General features: G+C 39.4%; 1 pseudogene; it reads right to left on the bottom strand.

Moving 5' to 3' along the window:
* Window positions 1-921: 921 nt before the first annotated feature.
* On the bottom strand, window positions 922-1,698 carry LOC102468630 (60S ribosomal protein L7-like; annotated as a pseudogene).
* Window positions 1,699-11,462: the final 9,764 nt, after the last annotated feature.

The raw sequence follows: 11,462 nt of genomic DNA, 5'->3' as shown, positions 1-11,462 counted from the left end.
AGAGACATAGAGACAGAAAGCGAGAAATCACCCCCCAGGGGGGATGGTCACGCCGCAATCCCTTCTCCTCCATTCTCCTCTCGGGATCTTGGGCACGCATGCACACGCGCCCGGCGTGAGTTTTAAGCCACCGGGTCCGGGACACGAACCGCGGTCGACTACGTGGGAATCCAGCGACATAGCCATTACGCTAACTGCTGGTTCCCGATTGTGAACCTTTTTGTAGGTTGAGTATCACCTAAGAAATAAGCAGATTTTTTTTTTCTTTTCTAATAAAGAATTGTTCATTTAATTTTATTATTATTATTTTAATTTGCTATAGGGCATGTGCACGTGCAAGAGAGAGGGAGAGAGAGAAAGTGAAAAAGCAAGCTGCCAGGTCTGGAACTCAAACTGTGGTCGGCCATGTGATAATCCAGTACCTTAACCACCACATCACCTGCTGGCCCCAAAAGAGTGAGATTTTCTCTTCCTTCCTTCCTTCCTTCCTTCCGTCCTTCCTTCCTTCCTTCCGTCCTTCCTTCCTTCCTTCCGTCCTTCCTTCCTTCCTTCCGTCCTTCCTTCCTTCCTTCCGTCCTTCCTTCCTTCCTTCCGTCCTTCCTTCCTTCCTTCCGTCCTTCCTTCCTTCCTTCCTTCCTTCCTTCCTTTCTTTCTCTCTCTCTCTCTCTCTTTCTTTCTTTCTTTCTTTCTTTTATCATAGATGTAGTTAAGATTTTACAGGAGAATGGGAAGAATGCTGAAGGATATTCAGTCTTCACTTGGCAAAAAATATCTTATCATCATCCATATGTGCCACAGTAGTTCTAGATCATTACCGTTTGCCTTTCTGTTCTTCTTAAAGATATAATGAAGAGACAGGAAAAAAAATTACTATCTGGCATTATTATCTCTCTTTTTTTTCAGTCTGCAAAAAGCCATTGTTTATTTACTGACCAGATTATAAAAATAATCATGGTAGATACCATAATTCATCTTCCTAATAAGTCTATTGATCTGGTCTTCCCTGTTGGCAGCATCTCCATCTTCTACAAAATGAGTGGTCTTTTTTGTTCATTCCACCTGGTGGAGAAGGTAATTTGAAGGGCCATAGGAAGTGATTTACTACTTTGAAGTGTTTTCCAGCAGTAGAGATTTCATGAATCAGGTCATCCATGCAGATGTTGCCAAACTTACCAAAGAGATCGAACAATTCAAGAGTTATCTGTCAAAGCAATTGACTTCTTACTGATTTTGCCATAACCACGCCTGTAGATTAGTTCATCTACTGACTTCAGGTTTGGGTCATGCAATATATAGTTCCACAATTCTCAGCATGTTCATTGAAGCCTTGTTGAGCTTATCGAAGGTGCCACTCAAGATCTGGTGAAGACGAAGAAACTGCAACACCTTTTGAACCTTTAGGTACCAATAGATCAGGATACCTCTGATCCTGATGACAAACACCAATTTGGGTTCTGCAGGTACATAAAAGTTGCCAGCTTTTCTTGCTATCCTAGCCATGCACATCTCAGTTCTGTACATCTGTCTGTATTCCTTATGATAGTGCTTAACTTTGTCACGGATGAGGTTCCTCCTTTCCTTTTGAAGTATCTTTTGAGAAAACTTCTTTCTCAAGTGCTTGATCTTCAGCTCTGCAAAACTCCTTTGCTTTTTCTTAAGGGTTTCTGGCACAACAGAAACTTTTTTCTTGGTTTCTGCTGCAATGAGAACCTTCTTTTTCTTCTCTCAATATCCTCCATAGTTCCAGTCAGAAAAGCAGGCATTATTATCTTAAAGCCCGATTGTGTGGAGAATATTGAGAGACTGGAGTGAACAGGGCAAGTTACAGATGCTTGTACAATGAGATGGTGACTGGGAGGCAAATATGAAATACATGAAACATTCTTTGGAAAATAATGGGGTGAGGGAGATGGACTAGATCCCATATGAGTAATAAGGGGAATAACCAGTATAGTATGAATTACTGCCATCATTGTGACCCACCATGTTTATCTTCAGGCTGGTAAAGTCTGGGGAGCTTCATTTTAATGAACCATTTATAATAAAATGTGAGCATGTGACAGATAAAACATTAAAATTATTAAGAAGTTGTACCATGTTCATAGAAGCATCAGTCACAAGAACTGGAAAGTGGAAGCAACCCAGGTATTCATTGGTGAACAAATGGCTAAACAAGATGTGGTGCATCCATACAGTGGGGGATTATTCAGCGTAAAATGGGAAGGAAATTCTTGACACATGTTACAACATAGATAAACCTTAAGGGCATTATGCTTAGTAAAATAAGCCAGACCAAAAAAGATACATCATCATGGTTGCTAGTGCTGAGGGAAGGAGAGAATGGGGACTTATTTAATGGGTGTTAATAGAGTTGCAGTTTTGCGAAGTGACAGAGTTCTGTGGATAGATGGTAGTGATAGTAGCATAGCAATGTAACGTACTTAATGGCACTGGTAAATTTTGTTATGTGTATTTTAAAATTAAAAATTTTTAAAGCAAGCTTGAAAGAATAGATCTTTATAAACTCAAATAATACTACAAGAATATTTTTAGTGAGATAAAAGTAAAAGAAGAAAAGTGCTTAACAAGTAACGTGCAAAAGATTAGGCTGTTGGGAAAGTCTTGATGGATGTATTTTTCTATGTTTTTCTATGCAAAGATGCATCATGACTTTCCTTACAATTCAATATTGGAGAGATTTTTTTTTTTTCCGCTATAGGGTGCGTGCGCTTGCCAGACAGACAGAGAGAGACAGAGAGACAGAAAGCGAGAAATCACCCCCCAGGGGGGATGGTCACACTGCAGTCCCTTCTCCTCCATTCTCCTCTCAGGATCATGGGCACGCACCCACACGCGCCCGGCGTGAGTTTTCAGCCACCGGGTCCGAGACGCGAACCACGGTCGACTACGTGGGAGTCGAGCGACATAGCCATTACTCTAACTGCTGGTTCCCTTTACAACTCAATATTAAGAAAACTATGAAACTTTGCTGAAGGACAATAGGAATTTGAATAAATGCTCTACTTTTTGTCCATTTTATCTGCAAATTTAAGACAATTATAGTTGCTTTTAGAATTTTATCTAATTTGCTATAGTGACCTGAAAAGTCATAAAATAATATTTAGTTGAAAAGGAAGATAAGGAAGAGGTCCTTAGCCAATCGGATGTAATAAAATTTGGTGTGGGAGCCAGTAGGTACCATAGTGATTAAGACACTGGACTCTCAAATAGCTGACCGAAGGTCTAGTCCTGGACCTGGAGGTTTGAAACTCATGCTGGGTGTGTGTCCATGTGTGCCCAAAATCCTGAAAGGAGAATGGAGAACAAAGGATTGCAGCATGGCTATTCCCCTTGGGGGGGGCGATTTCTCACTTTCTCTCTCTCTCTGTCTCCAGTGAGTGCATATGCCCTATAGCAAAAAAACAAAAACAAAAACAAAACTCTCTTAAAAAAGTAATTAAGTAGGGCCTGGCAGGTGACGTCGTGGTTAGAGGCATTGGATTCCCATGTGGCCAACCGTGGTTTGAGTCCCAGATGTGGTGGCTTGCTTTCTCCCTTTCCCTATCTCTCTCTGTTTTTCTCTGGTCCGTTAAAAAAATAATAATAATAACAAATGGAATTGAATAATTATTAAAAGATAATAAAATGAAATTTAATACAAAACTGCAGAAAAATTAGTTGGCTTGATAGGAAAATAAATGGAACAATTAATACAACAGAATCAAAAGTTTAAGAACTTTTCTATGAATATATGTGAGAATATACTTTACACGATAAAGATAGTTTTCAGATTAGTGGGGAACAAGGTTACTCAATAATTCCTCTTGAGGCAAGTGGCCCACCATTTAGTTAATTGTGATGTCTAATCCCTACCTCACACTATACAGTACATAATTTCCAAGTGGTTTAAAGACCAAATTTATAATAAATTAACCATAAAAGTGCCTGGGTACAACTAAGTAAAAATTTATATATTAACAGAATTATTTTATTTAACTTTAATTAGTTAATTAATTTTAATTTGACCAGAGAAGAACAGAGAAGGAGAGAAAGAGAAAGAGAGAAAGGAAGCCACCAGGTCTGGGACTTGAACTGCAGTCATCTGTGGGAATCTAGCACCCTTTACCACCACACCACCTGCTGGCCCCATAGAGGGTAGTTTAAATGTAAGGAATACAACAGAAAGGCTTGCTAGAGCCTGACATACAAACACTTGTCATGAATCAGTTCATAAGGTAAATACATAATTTGTCTACTACTTTAATGTTTATCTAGGAATATATTTCTTTTTTTTTTATGATACAATGTCCAATAAGTGTTAGTTAAATGAACTTTCCTACATCTATAGTAAAAAGTCACTATTTGATAAAAAAATTTTAAATACAAATAAGCAGAGGTAAAAAATAAACACAATTTGATAAAGCAATGTGAAGCCAACTGTCTCTCTGATCTCCTACAATACCTATTCTAATGCTTATACTTGTATGTATGAAAATATATCTAAGAAAAAGGGGATGAGTCTACACATGGTATAGTAACATATTTTTTTGTATAATATATATATATATTTTTGGAATTAAATACAAGTTTATTTTGGGTCAAAACATTTTGAAACCCATATATACATTTTTCATAGTATGCACTTCCATGAACATTTTGAAGACACTTCATAATTTTTTAATACATTTTATTTCCGTTTCTTTTATACATTCAATCACATATGTCACTTAGCTTGCAAAGTGAATATTCCAACATGTGTACATTTCTCACCATGACAACATGATACAATTAGCCGATGAGTTTATTTTTTCGTTTCTCCACCCTGAGTACCATCTGTTTGTACCAGGCATTGTACCTGACTGAATAGTGCCTTTTTTTCTGACAGATTAGTCAAAGTTATATGATGTTATTTTCCTATAGCATGCATTAGTATCTGTTTCTATATAAAGGAATAACCGAATAGCAGTAACTTAACAATTGTAATTTATAGAAGCCAAAACTCACAGATGTGATCCATATTTATAAACAGGATTACTATTAAGACACTACTGAGATATTAGAAGCTGAAAATCTGCATAGCCTAGTTTTTATTGTAAGCACAGTTAAATGCTCATATTCAAATCAGTAGCCTTAGGGGTCAGCAGATGGCACAGTGGTTGCATCATTGGACTCTCATATGGCCGACTGTGGATTCGAGGCCTGGACCTGGTAGCTTGAAAATCATGCCGGGCATGTGTGTGCATACCCACAATATGGAGAGGAGAATGGAGGAGAAGGGACTGTGGCGTGGCCATCCCCCCCTGGAGGATGATTTCTCACATTCCCTCTCACTGTCTGTCTCTCTCTGTTGAGTGCACATGCCCTAAGGCAAAAACCTCTCAAACAAATAAATAAGATAAAATTAAAAAAAAAAAAAAACTTAAAAAGTTGTTAAAATTTGCTAGACTCATAAATACAATAATCTGTCTTAAAAGTGAATTTACCTAAGCTGGTCTAGGTTTATTTATTTATTTATTTATTGGAGAGGTTTTTGCTATAGGGCGCATGCGCTCGCCAGACAGAGACAGACAGAGAGACAGAAAGCGAGAAATCACCCCTAAGGGGGGATGGCCACGCCACAATCCCTTCTCCTCCATTCTCCTCTCGGGATCTTGGGCATGCACGCACACGCGCCCGGCATGAGTTTTAAGCCACTGGATCCGGGACGCAAACCGCAGTAGACTACGTGGGAGTCCAGCAACATAGCCATTACGCTAACTGCTGGTGCCAATTTTTTTTTTAAAGAGGTTTTTGTTATAGGGAGCGGGCACTCGTCAGTGAGAGAGAGAGACAGAGAGATAGAAAGCGAGAAATCACCCCCCAGGGGGTATGGCCACGCTGTGATCCCTTCTCCTCTCAGGATCTTGGGCACGGACGCACACGTGCCCGGCGTGAGTTTAAGCCACTGGGTTCGGGACACGAACTGCGTTCGACTACGTGGGAGTCCAGCGACATAGTCATTACGCAAACTGCTGGTCCCTGCTCTAGGTTTTTAATTTGTGTCTTTAATACATTGAGTATTGTATATTAATAATAAAAAGTCCTGGCTCTTGGGAGCATTTATAAAATGTATTCAAACAAAAAATACTTAACAAATGAGAATGTATTGACAGAATACTAATGGGAGATCGTTTGATAAAATGTACCACTTTTGAGAAAAATTCCTTTCTTTCAGCCCCTGAAATAGAGTTTAAGTATGTCTGCTGCAAATACTTCACATACAGAAACAGTTGAAATGTATTTTGACATTATAAAACAAAATACACAATCCAGATCAGTGACGAACACCTCAGATGACAAATAGTAGTGGCATGGTACCTTGCATCACTGTGAGGTCAGATGCCTTACCTTACCTTTGGATGTCGGGCAACCTTCAGTGCAGCTTGCTAACATTACTGAACACAGCACACCATTTAGCATAGTTTTTTTACATAAAGGAAATACTATTAACATATATGCAGTACTTACCATTGACACAGTCGAGCCTCCTTCTTCATGGCCTTCCTGTTTGCTAATTTAATTTGCCTACTTGCTAAAGCGTGTTTGTAACTTCAGAATCTATATTGTACTGGTGGTGCTTTTGTGGTCATTCATGGACACGAATAAAGAGGTGAAAAATTGGGAGTTGTCTAATGTGCACATTCCCCGCTGAGGCTGGACCAGGCAGTGCTGTTTCATTTCAGCTCACGTCCTGTCAACAAGTGTCCTTATTGTGATCTATTCAGTGACTTTTTTTTTTTGTATTTTTGTGCTTTTTTTGTTGATGATCTTGCTGTTAAGATGGTCTCTACTCCAGTGCTGACATGCTGTCTACTCTTCCTAAAAGCAAGTGAGCTGTGATCTGCCTTGTGAAAAAACTATGTGTGTTAGATAAGCTTCCTTCAGGCATGAATTAGAGTGCTGCTGGTCCTGAGTCCAATGTTAAATATACATAAAATATCTATTAAATATGCATATTATATGTATCCTAAATATCTATTAAATATGCATATTATATGTACCCTAAATCTCTATTAAATATGCATATTATATGTATATGAAATATATATTAAATATACATATTATATATATACTAAAGCACCCATAAAACAATGTTATGTATTGATTGGCTTCAGCAGCGAGACCAGAGGTTTACAGGAACTCAATTCTGTTTTCTTTAAGGCCAGTGGTTCAATATCTGCTGATTCAATGTTACAACAACTTTATAAAACATAACTATGACAAATAATGAGAATCAACTATATATTAAACTACTGTAAAGGAAAAGTAACATTAATTGTTATGCTTCTTAAGGGAGACCAATATTTGAGTTGAAATCCATTAGTTCAGAACCCATCAAAGCAAAATAGTGTATCAAGTCAGAATGGTGTATCAAAAAATCTCCTCTGTTGGGACCAGCAGTTAGCGTAATGGCTATGTCGCTGGACTCCCACGTAGTTGACCGCGGTTCGAGTCCCAGACCCGGTGACTTAAACTCACGCCGGGTGCGTGTGCGTGCGTGCGTGCCCAAGAACTGGAGAGGAGAATGGAGGAGAAGGGATTGCGGCGTGGCCATCCTCCCTGTGGGGTGATTTCCTGATTTCTGTCTCTCTGTCTCTCTCTCTCTCTGTCTGGCGAATGCACGCGCCCTATAGCAAAAACCTCTCCAAAAAAAAGAAAAAAAAAGTCTCCTCTGTCAGGGTCAAAACTAGTTTACGCTTCAGTTTTCTTCAATTTTCGACATACTTTAAGAAATTTGAAGCTAGAACACAGAATTACTCATTTCATTAAGACAACCCATGTTTCTTCTTATCAAACACATATTTGGCTTTGAAATAATCTATTCGTGTCATAGGAAAATGGGTATTATCCCAGGAGGATCATAAGATCTCCTGAGATCTTCTTTAAGATTTACTTTCAATTTTATTTATTGTCATTATTCCCACTTTTTTTTTTCTTTTTTTTTTTTTGAAGAGGGTTTTGCTATAGGGCGCGTGCGCTCGCCAGACAGACAGAGACATAGAGACAGAAAGCGAGAAATCACCCCCCAGGGGGGATGGTCATGCCGCAATCCCTTCTCCTCCATTCTCCTCTCGGGATCTTGGGCATGCACGCACACACGCCCGGCATGAGATTTAAGCCCCCCGGTCCGAGACGTGAACCGCGGTCGACTACGTGGGAGTCCAGCGACATAGCCATTACGCTAACTGCTGGTTCCCCATTATTCCCACTTTTGAACAGAGAGAGATAGAGAGAAAGGGAGAGTGAGAAAGCAAGCCACCAGGTCTGGGACTTGAACCATGGTCAAGAATGTGGGGGCCCAGCGCCTCAACCACCACGCCACCTGCCAACCCCAGTCTTTAGGTTTAATGATTAATTATTGCAAAAATTGGTGTAGCAATCAGTAGTGTATTTCTCATTTCTGTGTTGATTTTATTAAAAAAAAAACAACTCTGAGACTAGAGATATTCCTAGAGACTGAGGACACGGTTTACTTTTGGCTTTATTAGTACATTTCAGTTCTTTTTCTCTATCATAATAACCCTTCTGACATCACTACTCATTGTATTTATATAATTCCCAAAATGGTCTTTAAAAATAGGGGCTGTGTATTGCTCCTGTGTGTACATATTGCTTAATATTTGAATTATAAGAGAGACGTTCATTGTGAGACCTTTTTCTATATTAAGTTGACATTTGAACAGTTCATGAACATTTATATTGAAACGTTGGATCCCTTAATGCCCTACCTTTGAGGCACTAGAGTACTGTGGGTGCAATCATAGACTTTGTTTTTTGACAAAGGCCTGGTCTTAAATCGCAGTTGTCCTACTTCCCAGCTAAGTGATTTAGAAAAATTGCTTAATCTCTCTAAACCAGTATCATCTCTAAAATTGGCATAATAAATATGTCTTCCTTTTGGAGTTGTGAGGATTTTAAAGAGATAACATAAGTGTTTACAACGGTAACTGGAGTATTATTGGTACTTAAACAAGGGCAATTATTCTATTAATATTAAAAGAACAAGTAGTCTTCAATAAAGTATATGGAAAATGAGTATTATGAAAAACTACATGGATTGCAAAATTTTTTTGCACCAAATAGAACTTTTTGAAATCCCCTCATATAGGTAGAATTAAAAGGATATAACTTTAGAACTAAAAGCATATAGATACAGGTCTTCTAACTAAAAAAGACCTAGTCAAATCATATTTATCTATTTTATTTTATTTTATTTTATTTTATTTTATTTTATAGACATTTTGTGCATGCACACCAGAGAAAAAAGTGTGGGAGTGTCTACAGGATTTTATCATGTCACAGTCTCCTTTCTCCAGGATCTAGCTTGTCCGGATCTTGGATGCCTTCTGGTGTATTTTCAGGCTGCCCAGGGGATTCAGACTCATGATTGGCTGTGTGGCTTCCAGCACTGCATTCCAGTATGCTACCAACTGTGCCATGGAGGTTGGGCCCCTTCTCTTTTTTTTATTAGCTATACTCTTAGCCATTTCCCTGAGTAATCTCAATAACATTAAAAATACTACTAACAAATACAGATAACTGAGCCACAACCATTAATCAACTTTTATATCTACATTATACAGGTGCATCTGTAGAATCTGGCAAGTTTTGTGTTTGAAATGAAATCAGCATTGGGCTGTCCCCGTAGCTGAGCGGTTAAGGGAAGCTGAGTCCCACATGGCTAACTGTGGTTCAGATCATGGCCCTGGCAGCTTGAAAAACATGTTAGGGGTGTGTGTGTGTGTCTGTGTGTGCGCGCGCACACGCACACGTGCGTGCACACATGCGCCCATACATGCCCCAGATCCCAAAATGCTGGAGAAATGCTGGAGAAAGGATTGCAGCATGACCATGCCCATTGGTGGGGGCCTCCTTCCTCGTTCTTTCCCTCTCTTTTTCTCTTTCTTTTCCTGTGAAGTCTCTTTCCAGTGAGCACATGTGCCCTCTGGCAATAAAATAGAATAAAATCAACATCTTAAAGAAACTTTAATTGTGATAGTCAAGAAAAAAACGTTTACCTTGCAGAAAAATAATAGGTCTGCCTATTGTCATCAGATGGTGACTTCCCTTTAGCTCTAATTTGGATAGTTTCTAAATTTGCTAGATTGTGAAATCGCATTATTGTGTTACAGTCTACTCAGTGAGATATGAGAGAACATCCAGACATAGCCAAATTTATTGGAGCTTATTGATTAAGCCAGTGGCATACAGGGGCACTCGTGTCTCTTAAAACCCTGCAAGGCGAGCAGTGCTTATAAAGGCAAAAAAAAAGCACAATCTTGTCCAGGATGACGTGGTGATTCAGGAGGGTAAGGTGCAGTGGGCTTGAATGGGGAAAAGGGTATGGAGTAGGGTTTTACAGCCATAGAAGAGAGCAAGCTAAAGCACATCACAGAAGCAGAAAAAAGCAGGTTTATCATCCCTAAGGGTATGTCCTGTCTCTACCTAAATACAATGGAATGTAGGAGAAGGGGGGTTAAAAGACAATAGGAGTGTTAATTTACTCTCTTTGCTTTTAGGCACAAAGGAGAAGGCAAATTGACAGTCATAGGAATCTAACAATTTATAATGGAGGTGCTCTTCCAAGATGGAGTCCCAACTGCTTCATTCTCCACTTCTCTTGAGGGCGCTCCTCCAAGATGTAGTTGCGCCTGTTTCAATGAAAAGCCTAGACAGGGCGGTGTATATGCAGTTTTGTTTATAATTAATATTTTATGGAACTTACTGTTTTTTTTTTTTTTTTTTTTTTGAGAGCCTCCCTATCCCCACCCCGTGTGCTGGCCAGAAAGACAGAGACAGAAAATGAAAAATCACCCCCAGGGGGATGCCCTCGCTGCAGTCCCTTCTCCTCCATTCTTCTCTCTGGATCTTGGGCATGTGTGCACACACCTGGTGGAAGGACATAACTGCAGAAAAACATAACTGCAACTAATGTAACCCCTTCCCTCACCTCCGATGTCACCTTCTCAGAAACCTGACTGGTGGTGCTGTCTCCCTACTCCCAACCTGAATTGCTTCAACTTCCTCTCCTCTTTACTTCCCTATCACCATGTAATATGCTACACAGTCTCGTTATTTTCTCTAGTGTACATCTTCTAATACTGGAATATTAACTCCATGGGGGTCAGGACAGCTGTCTCTTTTTTCCCTTCTTACCTCCTATGCTAGAACACTGCCTGTCTATAGTATTTGATGTTTAAAAATGGGGAATGAAGAAGGAGACAGTTCTTGCTTTGTTTGTTTTACGTATTTTAGCTGTTGTGGTTATATCATCCTTCTCCTTGGTATCTATATGATAAGAGTAACTAAATTTTGGAACAGTGTCCAGCCTATACTCTCTCAAGATTTTATAGCAGGGTATATAGCATGTTAATATTGGTGTTCCCCCCCCCCCCCCCCCCACCTATTTGACATGCCTCTTG

The sequence above is a fragment of the Tupaia chinensis genome, unplaced genomic scaffold (assembly GCF_000334495.1).
Source record: "Tupaia chinensis unplaced genomic scaffold, TupChi_1.0 Scaffold000458_2, whole genome shotgun sequence".
In the NCBI taxonomy this organism is placed as follows: domain Eukaryota; kingdom Metazoa; phylum Chordata; class Mammalia; order Scandentia; family Tupaiidae; genus Tupaia; species Tupaia belangeri.
This window is presented reverse-complemented; position numbering and strand designations above follow the sequence as displayed.